We start from the raw sequence: 19,354 nt of genomic DNA on the forward strand, positions 1-19,354 counted from the left end.
GGACTAATTAAGCTAATTGGAAACTTCCAATTGCCTAATTAGTCATTATGGGAGAGGGGCGTCGAAGGGGTTCAGCACAATGTCCCGACATATTAACCTTAAATAAAAATGTTCCTTTCCATCTCTCACACTCAGGGAGGTGCAAATGGAAAAATGCGAATTCACTCTGGTTCAGTGTGAGTTGCTAATTGAATGGCAAAATGAATTCGCTACACGAATTCAGAACACATAGCAACTTGCACCTCGCCCCTCACAACTTGCACCTAATTGCATTGACCCCTTTGTCTGTTATTACCTAGTCTTATTTATAGTTCTATTTCTGTTTTATTCCCAGTTGTAAAGTGCAACCAAATATGCCATCACTATACAGTATAAGTAAATGTTAATAAAGTCAGCTCAGATATGCTAGCCAGAATTCAAATCACAGGGACACACTACAGATGCTCAGTATACCTGTTCCTATGGCACTGCAGTGTGCACTAAACTCGCCTTTTGTTGTGTATTAGTATGTGCAACTCAACTTCCAGCCACGTGCACAGTATACTCTGACACTTTTCTCCCTAGACATGGATTTATGGGGGGGGGGGGGAATCAATTGTTTCAGGTGCCAGTAAGTAATGGGCACCTGACGAGAGCTATTCAATGGTTTCTGCCAATGAGTGCGAGTGCAGCAGGCGCCCATTATTTCTGTAACAATATATATATATGTCTGCACTTGTGTCCACTTATTACACAAATATAAACTCCGGAACTGTCAATCAGTTTTTATTAATACCAAAAATATACACATTAAAATAGAACTACAGTTCCTATATTAAAGAAATACAACATGTAACTAATCAGCAAATAGGATTATCCATCAGTGCACCGATGAGAAAAAAGGAATATATAATATATATTAAGTCCCAGCTGAAAAAATTGTAGCAAATATAACATACGCACAAGTGGTTGAAATCCTGCTGATAAAAACAGAAAAGCCTATGAGCACTCCTATCTGGAAATGTCACAATCCACATATAAACGGTGATAATGTCACTTCCCGATCTCCAGGGGAAAAGCCGACAAAGCATCTCATATGCACATGAGACTCACCGCTCCCCCATCTTCCAAAACAAGAATCATCCAGAAATCCCAGAATGCCGATTAAAGCGATGAACACTGGTTTGACCACAGTGTATCTCCTGTGGTGGGCGAGTGAATAATGGCACAGCGTGGTACCCCTCCAGCAATATTCAAAAATAGTGAGGTGAAGCCGATTCCACAAACTAAAGTGCCGCTCGCCATGAGTGTAACCCACAGGAGGTCCGGATGTTGCAGCTGGTTCTAGGCTGTAAACGGGTGAGACAGGATGTGTCGCAGCTGTATAGATATTCACTGTGCAGTCCAGGAACAAGTGCAGATCCCAATACTTTCCCTTGACGCTTTTCTCCCCTCTCACAGGGGTTTTATCAAAAGGCTATAAAACCCATTACACTGTACAACAAATACATACTTTTAATCGGTTTCCTTTCTAAAAATAGTCATATATTACTAATTTGAGGTCAAGAAAAACTAAAATGATTTCAGTTTTTACTAGCTCTATTTTATGAGCTGCCCTACTTGCACTATACTGTATGTACATTAGTAATATAGTCATAGTGAAAAGATATTTTAAAACAATCTGATATTTTCTTGATAGAAAATAAATAACAGTTGTTTTAATTCAATCAATCACAAATAAGAACACAAAATGAAACAAACATACAGCATACAAAACAAACATACAGCATACAAAACAAACATAACATAAAAAAGTACTATCTACTATAGTGGCCTATTCATGGGGGTGCTTTCTCTTTGCTTGTCGCTTGTACTCCTCTTCTGGGGCATCTCTTGTCACTGTCTAATAGTAGTGATCACCTACCCTGATATCTTTGTTCCATTGTTGATATGTCTTGGTGGAATCGCTCACTATGCTTGTCACTCAGTGCACCACAGTTATCTTGTGTGGGTAATCCAGTGAATCGCATATATTTGAATAGGGGAGGGGACAAATAACTGATTCATTTAATTAGGTCATTAGGCCCCGCCCCCTCTGTGCGGAACGCAGATTGCTGGTAAGATTCTCTCCATTCTGCCCACTTCACTAGGAATACCCCTACATCGTCATAAATGGGCTATATCTCAGAACTCAGAGCTAACAGAGTTTTAAATGTCATATTCATTCTTTGCATGCTGAAATCAATTAGAAGTAACTATTTTCACATCGGAAACATTTTCATTGTTGTGCAGTGTTATTTCTGATCGCACCTCCTGAGGTGGAGAGCAGAAATAGGCAAAAAGTCAGGCTTTTGGGAGACCAAACACATTGTGCCCAGTACTTTAAACGGGTTTGGTCGCTTTACCCATCTTAAACCGGTGTGTTTGGTCACGACATGCACAATAAGTAATGAGCACCCAGTTACACATTGTCACAAACAACTGAATGTCTACCCATCACTTTAGGTGAGAGATCAGGCGTGAAAGTACAAATGAATTCACTCTACGATTGAAAACGAGGTAACCAATAATGCTGCTGTGTGATCATGATGTATAACGAATCATGCAAGTTTCTATCTAGTAGACAAGTAGGACATAAAAGGCTTGTTGGGATTATACTTTGCAGTTTGAGTGGTTCTGATGAGTGGGCTCTCTGCGTACGCACAATAAGTCTTAAGCTTTTTAAGACTTCTGACACTGGTTTCTGAGTTTTTTTCCGCATGAAAATGGGTGATTAAGCTGGAGAAATAAATTTAATTAGTTCTTAGTAAACAAAAATATATATGGGACGAGATCTATCAAATCTTCCTAAGAGGGCAAGTGGAGGTGTTGGCCATAACATCTAATTAGATTCTAGCTGTCATTTTACAGAATGTACTAGATAAAGGATAGCTAGAATCTGTCTGACAAATCTACCCCATGGTCTCTACAAATGCAATTATAAAAATGTTCAATAACTGCAGGAGCCATACATAGGCTAAATAACACTTGCAATGGCCACTTTCTTTCCATGCTAAGAGCATGCTCCAATAATCTCCGCTTCTTAATATGGATAAGATTATATGCACATCAAAGTTTTAAAAAGACAGTCACTGAATTATGAGATCAAACAGTTCAGATGTATGGTTAAGGGAATAATTATGGGGAATCCAAATTAACTCAAACAATGGTCTTTCTTCAAAAGATGTCAGCTCCAGTAAGAGAAGAGAATGTATGGAGGAAAGCGCGGTCACACTCGGACATGGCTTTGCTTTCCAGCATGGACAAAGAGGCAATGAAGTCCAAGATCACCCGATCGCACAGTCAGAGGCACTGTGAGGAACTAGAGTCTCTGTTCTTATTAAATATCTGGGAATAGATTGAGCCAAATTCAGGGAGTTATATCACTGTTGCACAAGCAAATCAATCAATCCTGCTGAAGGCAAATAAACCCGACTTGGATTGGCGAATGCTTTCCCATTGTAACAAAGACGCAAGTATGCACTCTTCCGGTTTTATGTGACCTGTACTACTGGAAGATGCACAGTTTAAAAATCCATGTTCAAAACAACTTATTTTATTTGACAGTGACCTTCCACAGTGCCACTATTGCATTAAAGCCTTCAATTTGCAAACATAACTCCTAGGTGAGCAGAAAAAGCAACAGTCACGCATGCAACATTAGAAAGTACTACAAAATATACAAACAAAGCATCAAAAATGATAATTTAAAACATTTTTTTTTTGTATTGTGAAATGTACACCAAACGAAAGATAAAACAAAGACAAAAAAAAAATTATATTTTAAGAGTTGCCCTTTTAAAGCAGGAAGAAAAATCCTTTTATTGCTATACTGGGTCAACGCACACATATACAAACACTTCAGTCAGGCTGGGAGGAGATACTAAAGTGCTCTTGATGTCCTACTTTGCTACTTAGCCAGTAAAATATCACCTTTGATCCAACGGTCGCATGACAATTTTCAGATCATATACAATCTGTGTTCCAGACACAGAAAGTGTGACAAGCAGACAGATACACATAATGCACTGTCACTAGGTCAATGTGTTTTTTTTGGAGGTGGCAGAAGCAGGTGCCAGTGTGCACAAAGGTTTAACTAGAGACTATTTAAAGACCAGGCTGTATTTTCAGCTGCTAGAACACAGAATGGACAATTGTAAAGGTGCGTACACACGGTACGATTAAATGCACGATATGGTCGATAACGATCATATGGTTATCGTTCAAATTGTGCATTTTTCAGTGCATCCAACCCACCAATGACTTGCGATGCGCGGGCACGTATGGACGATAACGATATCGTCCATCACCCGTGCATGCAGGCCAACCTGGTCGATATAGATTAGGTTACTACAGGGCCCGCGATTCGTTCATCCAGCACACTCGAGAGATTGTTCAATGATATAGTTATCGTTGACGATCGTCCCGTGTGTATGCACCTTAACAATTCATGACAGCTTGTTATTTTCAATACATCATGCAGAAACTTTAAACAATTATTCATTTAACATCAATCCAGCAACACACACACACACGACTGAAAGGCTGTTGTGGACCTAAAAAACTTAACACATACTAAACCTAAAAAATATACAGTGAAGTTGAAGATAGGTAGGATCTATATAATTATGCAGCATGGCTGTCATGTCTCCAACACGCACAATAGGAGTTCCCCCACCCAACCCAACAGTTCAGACTGCTGGCAACGGAGACGGGACAGAGCTTAAGGTTTTGAGGGTCCCGTGGCACTGAAGACTAGGGGCCCTAAAGAGCAACATTTGGGAGATAGGTATCGGTTCCACATTGGCAAGTGTTAAGTGCACAGATGAAAGGGGGAGTGGTCACATCACACCTGCACATCTCTTCCCATCTTAACGCTTACAGCATGCGATAGTGTCCCTCCCTACCTTTCCCTCCAGCCCACAGGTGGGACTGTACCCAAAAAAACAGGACTGTCCAGCCAAAATTGTGATGGTTGGTTGGTAGGTATGCATACATACGTACGTACGTACATACAGACAGTCACACATATACACGGTCTCAGAGATAGAGGTATATATATCTCTAACTATACTTCATTCTAACACCGTGCACCTGTCAAAACATGTGCAGTTCCTCTTTCTAGCCTGGGTTGTCACTATCTGCTCTGGTGCTTCTAGCACACTCTGGTCTGTATATCAGAAGTGTACTGCATCAGCTGAGTGTGCAAGAAGCACCAGAGCGACACCCCAGGAAGGAATGAGGAAATGCACATGTTTTGACAGGTGCAGGGTGCTAGAAGGAAGACTACATACACACACACACACTATGGAATACATACAAATTTGCAAATCCCGACAGCGGCAGGCCGACATGGCTGAAAATCCCGATCGTCCCCAGATAAGCATCAACTAACCTAACTTAACCCCCCTAACCCTCCTTAGGGGTGCCTAACCCTAACCTTCACCCAGTGCCTAATTCCCCCCTTCCCCGACGCCTAAATCTAAGTCCCCCGGGGGGGTGCCTAACACTAGGTCACCCCCGGGGGTGCCTAACCCTAACCTTCCCTCCCCCTAGCCTAACCCTAACCTCCCGGGGGGATGCCTAACCCTAAGTCCCCCCGGGGAGCCCTAAACCCAACCCCCCCCCCCCCTCCCCGGCGGCTGTCCCCTCCTCTCTCCCAAGCTGCAGGCACTGATTGTACAGTGCCCTGTAGCACTGCCCCTCCCCCCCTGCTCGGACTCCACCCTCCCTGTCCTTTTTCAGTTTCTACAGCTGATTGCTTACAGCTGCAAGGCAGGAATGCGCTATCATAATCTGGGAGGCCCCCTTAGAAACCCTCTATGCCTCCACCAGTTTTAATCCGGGTCTGCGGTAAGTATTGCAGGGAGGGGACTGGATAAGTGTGGGCTGAAGTGACCAAGAACATGCCAAGTCCATTTTACTAGTAAACAGAATAACAGAAATATACTAATCTCCTAAACAGCCATCCCAAGCAGGAGAAATTATCTCCCGCATAGACCACTACAGCCAGTAGGGTACCAGCCAGAACAAAGAATCAGGGGAGCAATACAGTACATCAATGTTTAGCCTTCTAGTCATATTATTGAACATACAAAAATATATTTATTTTTTTTATTTTCAGAGGGCGTTATCCTATCAAAGGAGATAAAAACCTGTTAAATATTTAGTTATGTCATTTTATAGCAACAAGAAATAGTAGGCCTAACTACAGAAATTATAGGTGTTTTCCAGTATTTTATTGGAATGCAGTGACCTGTAATGTTGGCCACACACACAAACTATCCACAAATTGGCCAGTACCACTACTGGCTCCAAAAGAAGGACAATGCCAATGAATAAACTGTTTAAGAAAAAAACAACAACAAAAAAAAAACAACACATTAATCCTTTTTAGCCAGGATTGTAACTTTAGTCACAGATAACCACTATTGTCATCTGTCTGTATAACAAGCCCCCAATGTCACCCATTTGCTTGACAGCTGGCAGCTGAGTGCTTTCATCTGTCTAAATCGGCCACCCAAGTGTGTGACTGAATTTGAAATCGATCCTGCAGACCACCACTAGGTATGGATATTGGACCATGTGTTGTGTTTTTTTTAGACAGGTTGCAGTATGTATATGCAGGATAAATTGTGCTGCTAATATTTATAGCAGGAGGAGCCTGTGGCAACTGAGCATGCTCAACTCAAATAATTTAAGGAGCAGAGAGATCTCTTATAAGGTGTTCAAAATATCAGAAAGCATTGCTGTCAGCATAGGAAATGTGTTGCTCACACATCAGATGATGTATACAGATATCAACAACCCATTTCAGTAGTTTGTATTCTAAGAGACCTGGAGTGACTATATATAGTATAAATAGGAAACAGCAAAAAAAAAAAAATAGAAAATCAGAAAGCAGCCTGCGACACCCACAAAGTGCCACCAACTACAATATACATCAATATATTAATAGCAGAAGGACAACTTTTACAAGTGACATTTCTATGTTGCCGTTGTCAGAGCAGGGCACATCATATACCAAATTAAAGGTCTTGGGGCCTTATGCAGCAGTGATCGACAGTTTGCTTCAGTCTGTGGGTGGGTAGGGGGTGGCGGCATTGGCCTCCGTTTCCCAAAATGGAGGCATGTCACCACCGTTTGGGGGTGGGTGAGTGAAGAGGCCAGGATCTCCATCGGCTGATTGAGTTTTTCTGGCCTATTTGATTTATTTGTGGCGGCCGGCTTGCGCGACCCCATGGGTCATTCAGCCGGCCGATATTATCGCAGATTATTCAATGCTGCATCCTTGGACACAGCTCGGATGAGTAATTCATACAGGAGGCATGACTCCTCCTACTGCATTACAATAATTGCAAGGACGGAATTGCAAAGCTGCTTGCGTGCAGCTTTGCAATTAAGTGCTGTGCTGATTCAGGCCCTTGGTCAGTAGATTTGCAGAAAAATATCGGTGTTGTAATTGGTTGCTTCGTTTCGGAGTTATGTGGCAACACGTTTGCCCACCATATACAATGCATCACCATTGTGCTCAGGAAAATGCGTCAGTTACTGAACTCTCTCTCTCTGTGCACCTGTGGGTAATCTGGAAAATGTGACAGTTATTTGCAGCCACATATATCAGCGTGTCTTGCAGGGACCTCAATCACCGACAACGTGGTGGAACCCTTACAGGTTGCCCAGAGCGCACAGTTCAAAGATCTTAAACTATGTATAACAAGATCAACTGATACACCGATTGCTTTTGACATGACATTTGCCACAATACTACTCTTTGGGGGGCGGACGTCATCATGCCGCCCCTCCCCCCTCCCCCCTAACCCGCCCCATTAGTGCCTAAACCTAACCCTCCCCCCTTAGTGCCTAAACCTAACCCTCCCCTCTTAGTGCCTAAACCTAACCCCCCCCCACGCAACTTAAAACCATATACTTACCATTATTCGGGAAGCCGGGCGTTGGGATTTAGAAGTCGGCATCTCATACCACATCTGGATTCCGGCGATGGTCTTTAGTAGTACTTTGTACATAGGTGTCATATCCTCAGTACCTAATATAAATGATATCCTCCATAACTAAGGCAGTTACTGCCAGTATTCCCTAGTGTACTGTATATAGGTTTAGGGCTCTATTTACTACAATCCGCATATTGAATGCGGATTGTAGTGTGATATTACCGAGTGAATTCGCATTGCGAATTCAGGCAATATCACAGGGATTTACTATAAATCCCTTGCAGGGACAGAGCTTGCGATAAACCTCTGTCCCTGCGGATCCCATCTGCACTCTAGTCGCTGTATTTTCAGAAAAAATACCGCGACTAAGAGCCCGCGCATGCGCCGACCAACCGTCGCTGCTACCCCCCACGATGCTAAGCCCCGCCCCCTGCGATCGTGGACCCCCGCAACCCCCCCCTCCCTTCATTACACTTACCTGCATCCTCCTGCCCTCCGGTGATCTTCTCCGGGCTTCCCGATCAGGTGATCTCCCATACTGCACTGGGGCCCGATCACCTGATGACTGGGCCGCAGTGCACTGTGGGAGACCAGCTGACCGGAGAGGAGCCATCACCGGAGGCCCGATCACCGGTCCCTGGATTCAGGTAAGTAAAAAAAAAAATATGTTTCAATTTTTTTTTTCTTTTTTACAGCAATCAGCTTGCGGTCTGTTTAGACCACATAGCTGATTACTGGTACCGGCTCCTGCCTCTGCTCTGCCCGTCAGAGCGGAGCGGGAGTCCGGTAACCGGGGGAGACCCTGGATAACGCCACCTCCAGGTGGCGTTATTATCACAGAGCTTCACCCGGTATTTTTTTACAATTTATTTTTAGTAACTCTGGTCGGATCACATTTCCCATTACAATTATGAGAAATGCGATCTGCTTTACTAAAAATAAGTGATACCTAGGGGTTGGAGTAGAGTTTTACTAATTCTACTCCAATTGCCCTGTAATAACTACAGGTGAAACTAAAATAATGTGAAAACACCCTTTTTCACTTTATTTTAGTAAAAATAATGTTAATAAATAGAGCCCTTAGTATCATATTTTTACATATATTCTGGAGTAAATGTACCAAGGATTCTTTTTTTTTTACTTAAAAGAAACAAAAAAAAATAAAAAATTCTTTAACAGCTTTATGAATACAAATATCCTCTAAGGGCAAACTAGTTAAATAGGAGTACATATACTCTAAGATAAAAAAAAAATATCAAGCAATATTAAATGCGAGTGTAAGGGGGAAACTATGGCGTACATGTGTAAATTTGTTGCAATGCGGAGGAGGCGTTCTTTAGGTGTGAATATGGTTGGTGAATGGGTAAGTAATGCACATCATGTTGGACACAGCTACGATACAGCGATACAACTCATGACTGTGGCATTTTTAGGCCTACTAAAAAAATGCCATCCTTCGTTTATTGCTAATGCACTGCAAATAAACAGTACCAGCGTTGTTATTCCAGACTGCTGTGCACTGATCTGGGCACAGAGCGGAGGAGACCTGGCAAAGGAAGCTGGAATGTGAGGAATTTGTAGCTTTTCACAATCTTCCCAGATAACATCACTTTGCTGTAGGATGGTTGCTCCAGGTAAAATATCAACACTTAACCACTTCTTTGCAAACAAGCTTTAATTACACTTCAGCAATGATTGCACCAAGAAATCCCCCACCTATTATACTATGTTGTCATCGGTAGTGTTTGCCAACTGCCCTCACGCTCTTCCTGCCAGTGAGCACAATTCTCTTGTAGGTATTGCAACAGTCAGGAAGTCTCAACAGTGTCAATATTTGCTACCCTGCTGCTAAACCCATTCGATTCAATTCATGGATTATCATCCTCTCTATATTCTTACTTGCCAGCTGCACACAAGGACCGAGGCTGAGTTACTAACAAGCTATAACAAATCAGAAAGTCCCTGAGATGCAGCAATGTGCAGTTTTTTTTATAAATATATATATAAGAAATAAAAACGGAATACAGTGCAACAGCAATGCAAACAAGGCATCACCACCATGTATTTCAACTGTTCAGAAGTTCGGCCTTGTACATGAATGCGGGACGAGAATGTAAGCCAGCGGCATGTAATATAATTCATGCGAGTTGTGCCAGTGTTATGCCAGTTGTTATGTAGCCACAGTAATACAGCTTAAAACAGGATGGGACTATTAATGGAGGGACGGGGGAATGGAACGTTAATTACAAAAATATAACTACAGAAAATCACAAATTGCAGCTCTTTTACAGGTGCTGAACTACAATTACAAGCATCCTCTGTCAGCCTCACATGGAACCAAGCGTATGCTGGTGGTAGACCGCTCACAGTTGTACTCAACTGGATGTTCCACCTCTTGCAGAGATATTCAGAGCCCCACATAATGCTGCATGGGTCACATTTTATTGATAGAACTGGAGAAGTGGAACCCCTTGTTAAATTGACACTCTGAGGTTATATAAAATTTAAGAAATACTTTATTGGCCAAAAGTTATATTTAAAAATATACATACATACATACATACATACATACATACATACATACACACACACACACACACACACACACACACACACACACTTTTAGCAATACGTCTTAGAGACCTATGGGGAAGTTGAAGTTCACTTCTTATGTATTGGGATTTGGGTGCTGTGTACTTTTTGCAGGAAGGTATGCTTTTCAATCTATATTTCATTAGGTAGTTGTCAGAATAGGTCTAGCTTACAGAATGATTTTCACTATTTAACACTGCTTTGCAATCTATAGAAACATCCCGCTCACCCATACTCTAACACAAGGAATGCTGTGTGGGATCGGCTTCCTGCAGGAAAACATTGCTGATGAAGGTGTTACGGACGAGCAATAGGGACGGGCGTGGGGATGAGTAATGAAGACGGTGGCTGTATACAACACACTAAGGACTCTACTGAACAGCTTTTGGTGGGCAGGGGTGTGGAATAAAAAGTTGACATTCAGAATGTGAACATGTCGACAGTTGGCATGTTGACAATGCATTTTCCTATTAATTTCTTAACCAACATTAATCTTCTGTTGACACTGTCTGCCATTGTGAATGTTGACATTTTGATTGTAGACATCCTGAACAAACCATGTGAAACTAAAGAAATAGAAAGGAAAGAATTGAAAAGTAGGTGTGAGGCTTCCTGCCAGAGAACTTCCACTTCTATAGGGATAACAACTTGGCCGGCACTTTTGAAATTGTTCTGTCTGACATAACAAGCAACTGAACCACATGATCACTCATAATTGTAAAAATGCAGTTAACACTTGTTCAATGGCCACATTGTAAACTAAACTCATTTGTTCACTGGTAACTCAAAAGGAAAAAATGCTGAGCGTAAATAAACTGGGAGCAAATTAATAAATTAGAAGCAAACTACATTTTTTAGGGCTTGTTCACACAGGCATTATGCTGCACAGTGTTCCCAATGGAATGCACAGTGAGGCCTGCTGCAGCTAGCATAGGGATCACTGTGTAACTTTGTGCATCACTAAAGCGGTCTATGTACTATGTAATAACATGTATTTCAGCACCTGGACCAATTCAGTAAAAAGGTCAAATTGTATTCAACTGTAAATGTATTACAGCAAGACGGGCCTAAAGAAGGGTTGAACGCAAGTCAGTTTTGCATTTTGTATGTACTCGTACTACACATGCTCCAGAGCTGAGTGTACACAACTACTGGTCATGCAGTCATATAAAGCTCATTCACATCTCCACTTGCACCTGAAGGTGCGTAACTGGATGGTAATGCGGCTCTCATATGTTGGCCAAGGGCGAGTACACATAAGGCGATGTACTGGACGATATATATCGCTCCATCGCGGATCGAAACGATATATTGTCCATATGGCTCAGCGTGTACACTCAACGGCACACAAGTGAATGTGGGATGGAAGGGTAGATCACACTGCATGATCTGGTGTATGACCGTGCGTACAGCCGGGTGTCAGGTCGGCTGGGATACACGTCGTTCTGATGTGTAACCGGCCTAAGTTTAGAGAGGGCTTTGTCAACAGAACTGTAGGCTGTGTAGACCTGTGTGCAATTCTGCTGTTTTCTGACAGACTACACCATTTTTGCATATAGCGGCAATAAGGAATATTTTTTCGGGGCCATGTATCAATCTGCAGTTGCCGGGAATAGGCTCAGATAAGAGCTTGTCCAGGGGATGAGTCAGTAGTAAAGTGATAACCATCACTTTTCTTCTGGGTTTGTAAGTTGATAGGAAAAAAAGGTGTGATGGGCATCGAGATCACAAGATAGGGGATCTCTAATGTGCTTCCCCCGTAGGCAACACCAGGCTAATGCCATCTGGGGATGTCGGCTGTAAGTGCTGTCACTCGCAAAACAGGAGAGCTCCTGCTTTACAGCTTTTATACATCACAGTGTAAAACTTTTTTTGGTCTAAAACATGTGGAAACAGCCATTTCCGAATATCTTAAGGACATCATTATTTGATAATAGACCCATAAGGGAGAACATATAGAAGTCAAATACGTATGTACTTTTTTTTAATTCGCCAGAGAGATATCTATAGTAATGTATACACTGAAGTGGCAAAAGTCATGGGATAGCAGTATGTAGATGTAATGGTAGGTGACGTCACCGTACTGTGGGGTCTTGGAAATGCCCAGACCTGTACCAGTTGTCATATGACGAGTTTGAATTATCAGAGTTCTAACGGAGCATGATAGTGGGTGCCCGAGGAATGGGACATTCCATTTCCGAAGTGGTGCAGACATTCCTCGATCTACAGTGTCTCGTGTGTACCAGGAATACTTCATGGAAGGCATTACCACCCACCGTGGACAGCGCAGTGGCCGACCACGGGTACCTAATGATCATGACCAGCGGTGTCTGGCCAGAATTGTCAATGGTAACAGACAAGAGACACTGGCTCAAATCACATCCACATTCAATGCAGGAGGTACCAGACACATATCCAGCAGATCAGTGCAGCATTTTTTAGCTTCCATGGGATATGGGAGCAGAAGACCCACCAGGTTATACCTTTTAACACTACAATACCGGACACAGCACCTCACCTGTGCTCGTGACATTACTAATTGGACCCTGGAGGACTGGCAATATGTGGTGTGGTCCGATGAGTCACGGTACCAGTTGTTTTGGGCCTATGGTAGGGTTTGGGTGTGGCACAGACCCCATGAGCCCATGGATTCCAGTAGTCAACAAGGCACCAGGCAGGTTGGTGGTGGTTCCATAATGGTATGGTGTGTGTTCACGTGGCAATTAACACATCATTGTAACCGATACGTTGCATTGCTTGATGACCATTTGCAGCCCGCACAACGGTGGAATATTCCAGTAGGATAATGCACCAGGTCATTGGTTCCAAGATGTCCAGAATTGGTTTGAGGAGCATTCTTGAGAGTTCCGGCTAATGGCGTTGCCTACCACTTCTCCCCGACATGAACTCAATTGAGCATTTATGGGACGTGGTGGAGAGGTTCATACGCACCCAAGATTCTGCACCTACCCTAGGTATCCAGATGGCTTGGGTCAACATCTCTCCAGAGGTCTTCCGTCCACTTGTAAATCGATGCCACATCCAGTTACTGCACTTCGTCGGGCTAGAGGGGGTCCTACACAATACTAGGCTTCTATCCCATGACTTATGGCACTTCACTGTAGAAAGTTAGTTGAGCAAACGCCATGGTAGTTAACATGAACTAATACACATCTAAAATAAAAATGTATATGTTTAATATGCTAATAAATGTAAGCCATACACAAATATTGGATGACCTTAGGCAACACAATCTAAAACCCAGTAAATCTATACTCTTCAGTACATGTATGTAGGATCAGTCCTACGCCACATGAAGAACACAGTTAAATGTGCATTTGCCCCGCCCCCCTGAAATAACAACCTGCTCAAGACAGTGTTTTCGCATCTCCAGAGATGTACTATACCATGGAGTCATGGTGCATGGAGGCAGTACCTGCTGAGATGAGCCCATCATTGTTTGTTGCTAGTTGCTGAAAAGTGTCAGTGTGCCCCTAAGCAGGCGTGTCTGGAGGATTAGATTGTAAAAAACACAAAACTACATAAAATGTAGCACTGTACATTGTGGGGATCATGACACAAATAAACACAGTAAAAGGACATGAAATCGAAGGAACAAATATATTTATTTCATAGCATAAATTAATACATTTATAATACTTCTGTGGACACAGCAGCGGATCAGAGAAGCAGACAAGTGACGTCTATTTAGACAAGATGCAGGCATTAGCAGATTATCACAGCTCTGAATCAGGCCCTATAAGCAGAAGGATCACTGACTTAACAGATTGTGGTGGCAGGTGAAAGATAGTCTGACCTGTTATAAGTCTCCCAAGCCCGATGATATCCCAAAGTTGAAATGGCAGAGCCCCAACCTGCACTGTGTATCCTCTATGACACAGGTTCTCAAACTCGGTCCTCAGGACCCCAAACAGTGCATGTTTTCCATGTCTCCACACTAAATCAAGTGAAATAATTAGCTCAACCTGTGGACCTTTTAAAATGTGTCAGTGAGTAATAATTACACCTGTGTGCCTGCTGGGTGACCTGCAAAACCTGAACTGTGTGGGGTCCTGAGGACCGAGTTTGAGAACCACTGCTCTATGATGAACAGAACGAAAATGGAGGGCCAAGCACGGCCTATGGTGGTCTCCGATGCCGCCTTTGTGGCAGCAGCTTCTGCCACAACTTTCAGGGTTATGCCTCAGCATTCCACTGTTTATCCTCATTCCAACTGTACCACATCAATGGAAGCCGTACAAAAAAAGTCAGACGCTGCTTTAATATTAGTGGCTAATAACACTCGTGACTTACAGTAGCTACACAGTTTGCCCACCATCCGCTAGAGTTGCTATTCCACTCCCTTATGTATCAAATGTTCCCCAAATCTCTTATATGTACCTTCTTTTTCATGTCATTGTATAGGTTTGCATCATGACCTCCTAATACACATCATTACATAATATGATGATTCATTATAAATAAAGGATAACTATATTATTTTTCTTATTAATGAGAGTTTAATCTTAACTTTCCAACTAACAGCAAAACATGGGCATGATTATGGCCTAGCATGTGTGGCAATTGAGTAACAATTATATCAAATAACATGTAAAGTAGGAATCTTGCAAGCATGAACATAATGCTGGGTACACACTAGACCAGTGGTTCCCAAACTGGGTGCGGTGGCACCCTGGGTGCCTCAAGACACTCGCAGGATGCCTCCGGTTGGTGGTTCAATACCAAATAAAAAGATTTTTAGTCATGGTCATCAGGCAATACCAGTTCCATTGGCTGCCAATCAAAAATATGTGGTCAAAAAGAAGAGCAGCCGTCAACCACCACATTACTTAACATAACGGTGACATATAAGCACAATATACTTCATTTTAATTTTGCTGAATTCCTCAATAAGACACTTTTGGCCCAGGGGTGCCATGGAAAACATGCCAAAACTCTAGAGCGCCGTGATTCGAAAAGATTTGGGAACCACTGCACTAGACGATTTCTCGGACGATATGGCGAATTGGACCGAAATATTGTCCAGAACGTCTAGTGTGTATGCACTATGCGCACTCCCGCGCAGCGACATCGGAGTCGTTCTGTCAGCTGTGCATGCACGACCGATGGAGCAACCCAGCTACAGACGCCAGGAAGGTGAATGGTGCAGGTGAACGATGTATCAGGCAGGCAGACACTGGATCGTGCAGTGTGTACCGACCGTCCTACATAGATCGTTCCATCAGACCATCAGGCGTCGGATTGGCTGGTCGGGTAGTATGTACCCGGCTTAAAAACTGTTTGAACAGCGGGATAGGAGTACTTGCTCTGCTGTGAAATACCCTGATGACACCCTTCCAGATGGTGTCCCATGTGTTGCCATGCAGCAGTGACAGCAAGTGCCTTTTTCAAGCTTAAAATTTGTTACTGAATTTTTCCTGCAGTGACACTGGACAAAAGGGGAAACGCACCTCCCCATCACACGCAAGCGCTTCAGGTCTGGATGAAGACCTGGTAAATCCAGGCTAATAAATGTTCAGATATGGCATCTGCCCACAATCCACATTTATCGGTAAATGGGTATGTGGACAGCTTAGTGCCAGGGTGTAATTATACAAATTTATAGTTAGACAACATACTAATGTATGAAACTTAGATTTTGTACTAAAAATCAAGCATTGCTCCCTTTGCCTGGGAGGTCCCTCCCCTAAACCAAAATTACTCTCATTGAAAAGAAGAAGTGTGAGGAGGAAGTATGACTGCAGTGAGTGAGTAAAGGAAGACAGCAAGATGATAAACACGTTGTAACACCACCTCATCCTGAGTGACAACGTTTATTATTTAGTGACGGAAAATGTAGCGATACAATTTAATCCATGTGGGAAAATCTCCATGACAATAAAGCGGACTCTCACTCCTAGGAAAATTGTTAGGAAAATTAACATACATCAAAAATACAGTGGAAATAGACAGAAAATTGGGTTCTATAAGATAATTACTTCTTCAAGTGTAGTCTGTCTTAAACAGGTTGCTTGGATACGATTGTAAGAAAGGACAGAAATTCCAATATGTACTGTACCCACTTACCAGTCTAATGAGATTCTCCAATGTAGGAAAAAGTGTTCATTCTAAGGAGGAGGGGAGGAGGGGGGGGGGGGGGGGGTATCAATTATTGAGGTTATTCAGTGCTGTTGAAACACCTGCACATCGCAGACACCAACATCAGTCATTTTCCCTTGCACCCACTAGAGGTGCGCAAGAGGATTAGTGATATTTGGTTACCATGATTCTTGGGAATGTGCATAGACAGACATCACTACCGCACGTTGACAAGAATTGAATCCCCTTCTAAGATTCCTACTATTAAATGTACAGTTACTTTTTCCTTGCCAATCATCACCGAATTAAGTATTTACATAAAGTGAAATGCAAACATTGCAATGTGTGGGCATATATGTTAATCAGAATTATGATAATTTGTCTTTTATCTGCTAGCTGTATGTTATGAAAGAGGCTCCAATGTTGCATTTCTGGTGATGTAAGACCGCAGCAGAACAGTATTACTATGGGCACAAAAAAAAAAAAAGGCAAAAATGCAATCACTACCACCGTTCTCAATCTCCAATCAAGAAGTATAGTCTTCCACATATGCACACAAGAGTCAATAGCTGAAGGGTATTAAAAACTAAAAGGAATGCAAAGCACGGTGTGTAAGCTAGCCCACCAATGCATTCAAGGTGTGTCAGAATTAAATCTAGATAAAAAGACAAAAAGCAAACACACACAATTCGGGAGCAAATTCATTATCCTCAAGGTTCCTGGCGTGATGACCGGCTGTACACATATCAAGTTAATATGGGAGGAAAACCTCTATTGGATGCAAGAAAAAACAAACAAGGTTTTCCTGTCCGGATAACCTGCGTAACATTATCGTGCAATGTCCCACACCCACAGTCAGATCTGACACTTATATTGCATTGAACCAGTAGGGATCCATACAACTTATCTATGCAATACATACAGACATTGCATGACCCTCCACAACAACTGTCATGCAACTACAAATCCCAGAAGAGCTGTTGAACCAGAGGACGACTAAACATCCTCGGGCAGTCTCTCTATACGCACACATACATGAAGCCAGGTTCATGCCAATCATTATGGTCACAGAATAGGGCATTGTTGCCAAAAATGTATGTTACACTGTGGGCACAGCGATGCCAGTCACATACTGCTTTGCTGGACCTTGGGGTACTACATGTGGTTATGTAACTGTTATCTGCATAGGTCTAGACACTTCCATTAATTTCCATACTGCTCCTCAGTACTTGGCACATTTCAGTGCCCAGCAACTACATGCATGCGATAAAGCTGGCACGACAGGGACAGAAGGAGAGCAACCTGTGCAAGCTGGCACTGGCCCTAGGAATTACAGGCATGTATGTACAAACACACACCTATATATACGCAGGATGGCAGAGCAGCTCTAGAGATAGCATACACAAGCACAGGCGTGTAATACATATAGTACAGAGATTGCATAACACAAGTCCTATGCTGTATACATTCCTCTGCATCCAGGTACTCACAGACAACAAGAGAGCCGTAGCACTGACACGCAGCGCGCGCACACACCGGTGCCGGACACCGGTCACTTACCGGGGTCTGTGGAGAGAGCAGCAACAGCGGAACAGCAGAAGTGATTGTATGCGCGCTCCCGGGCCGGCGCGCTCAGCTGCTTTCTGTCTACACGCCGGCCAGCGCGCTCCCGCCCGTCCCTCTCACAACGCGCGATCCCGCGACTCCTCCTCCAGCTTTTAACCTCTTTACTGTCCGCAGCCCGTCTTCGGTCCTGGCACCAGCATTTTCCCTCTTCCTGCGGTGGTCACCGTGTGTCCTGCTGGCAGCGGCAGCCTCTCAGCAAGGGGTCTATTTACTAAGCCTTGGATGGAGATAAAGTGGACGGAGATAAAGTACTAATCAACCAGCTCCTGTCATTTTTCAAACAGCCTGTGCCATGGTGGTTAAGAGCTGATTGGCTGGTACTTTATCTCTGTTCACCTGATCTCCACCCAAGGCTTAGTAAATATGCCCCTAATACACTCAGCCGGCCCTGCTGTACTCCGCGGCACACCCGACACGCTGCCTCCTAGGGGCCCATTTATTAATGATCGCATTTTGCAATGCGATCAGGGCATGCAGTACCGCCCCTGATCGCATTGCAAAATGCAATCCTATCTGCCGGATGTATTATCCGGGACATGCAGGGAGACGGGCTCCGACAAGAGCCCGTCCCTGCGATGTCTCCGGAGGGTGGTCGGGGCTTCTGCGCATGCCCAGTCCCGTGGACTGCACATGAGCGTCGCCCATTGCCGGCGGAGGGATCTTGCAGATCCCTCCTCCGGCTGATATGTGGTGAGTCCACATAGACTACAGCGGCTAACGCTATCTTTAGATAAAGTTAGCTGCTGGGGCCAATATCGGGAATGCGAAGCATTCCCGATATTGATACATTTTGCAGCATCGCATCCTCCATAGAAACCTATGGGGGATGCGGCTGCCGGCGGCAATGGAGGGATCGCAGCAGGTATCGGAGATAGCTGCTGTGGTCCCTCCTTCATACATCCGGGGGATACTAAGTATTTGAGGTAAACCCCCGAAAACGTGTTTTCGGGAAATTTACCTCAAATTCACTTTGATAAATGTGCCCCCTAGTCCGTGCGGTGTGCTATATGCCACCCCACATGTACCCCTGGGTCGCCTGGCAAAGTTGCCATAGTTTGTATGCAATT

The 19,354-nt window shown here is 43.4% G+C and overlaps 1 protein-coding gene across 3 annotated transcripts in view; it reads right to left on the minus strand.

Moving 5' to 3' along the window:
• Positions 1 to 18,334, minus strand: part of PIK3CB (phosphatidylinositol-4,5-bisphosphate 3-kinase catalytic subunit beta) — a 211,350-nt gene extending 193,016 nt beyond the window's left edge. Inside the window, exons 1-2 of one of the 3 annotated variants that reach the window (XM_088466472.1) lie at positions 18,222 to 18,334; positions 16,650 to 16,690 (exon numbers count right to left, since the gene is read on the minus strand). The gene's annotated coding sequence lies outside the window, so the exon portion shown is untranslated. The other 2 variants (XM_088466471.1, XM_088466477.1) reach the window with 2 other exon arrangements.
• Between the last annotated feature and the right edge of the window lie 1,020 nt (positions 18,335 to 19,354).

The sequence above is a fragment of the Taudactylus pleione genome, unplaced genomic scaffold (genome assembly GCF_031769625.1).
Source record: "Taudactylus pleione unplaced genomic scaffold, aTauple2 ptg000066l, whole genome shotgun sequence".
Classification (NCBI taxonomy): Eukaryota; Metazoa; Chordata; class Amphibia; order Anura; family Myobatrachidae; genus Taudactylus; species Taudactylus pleione.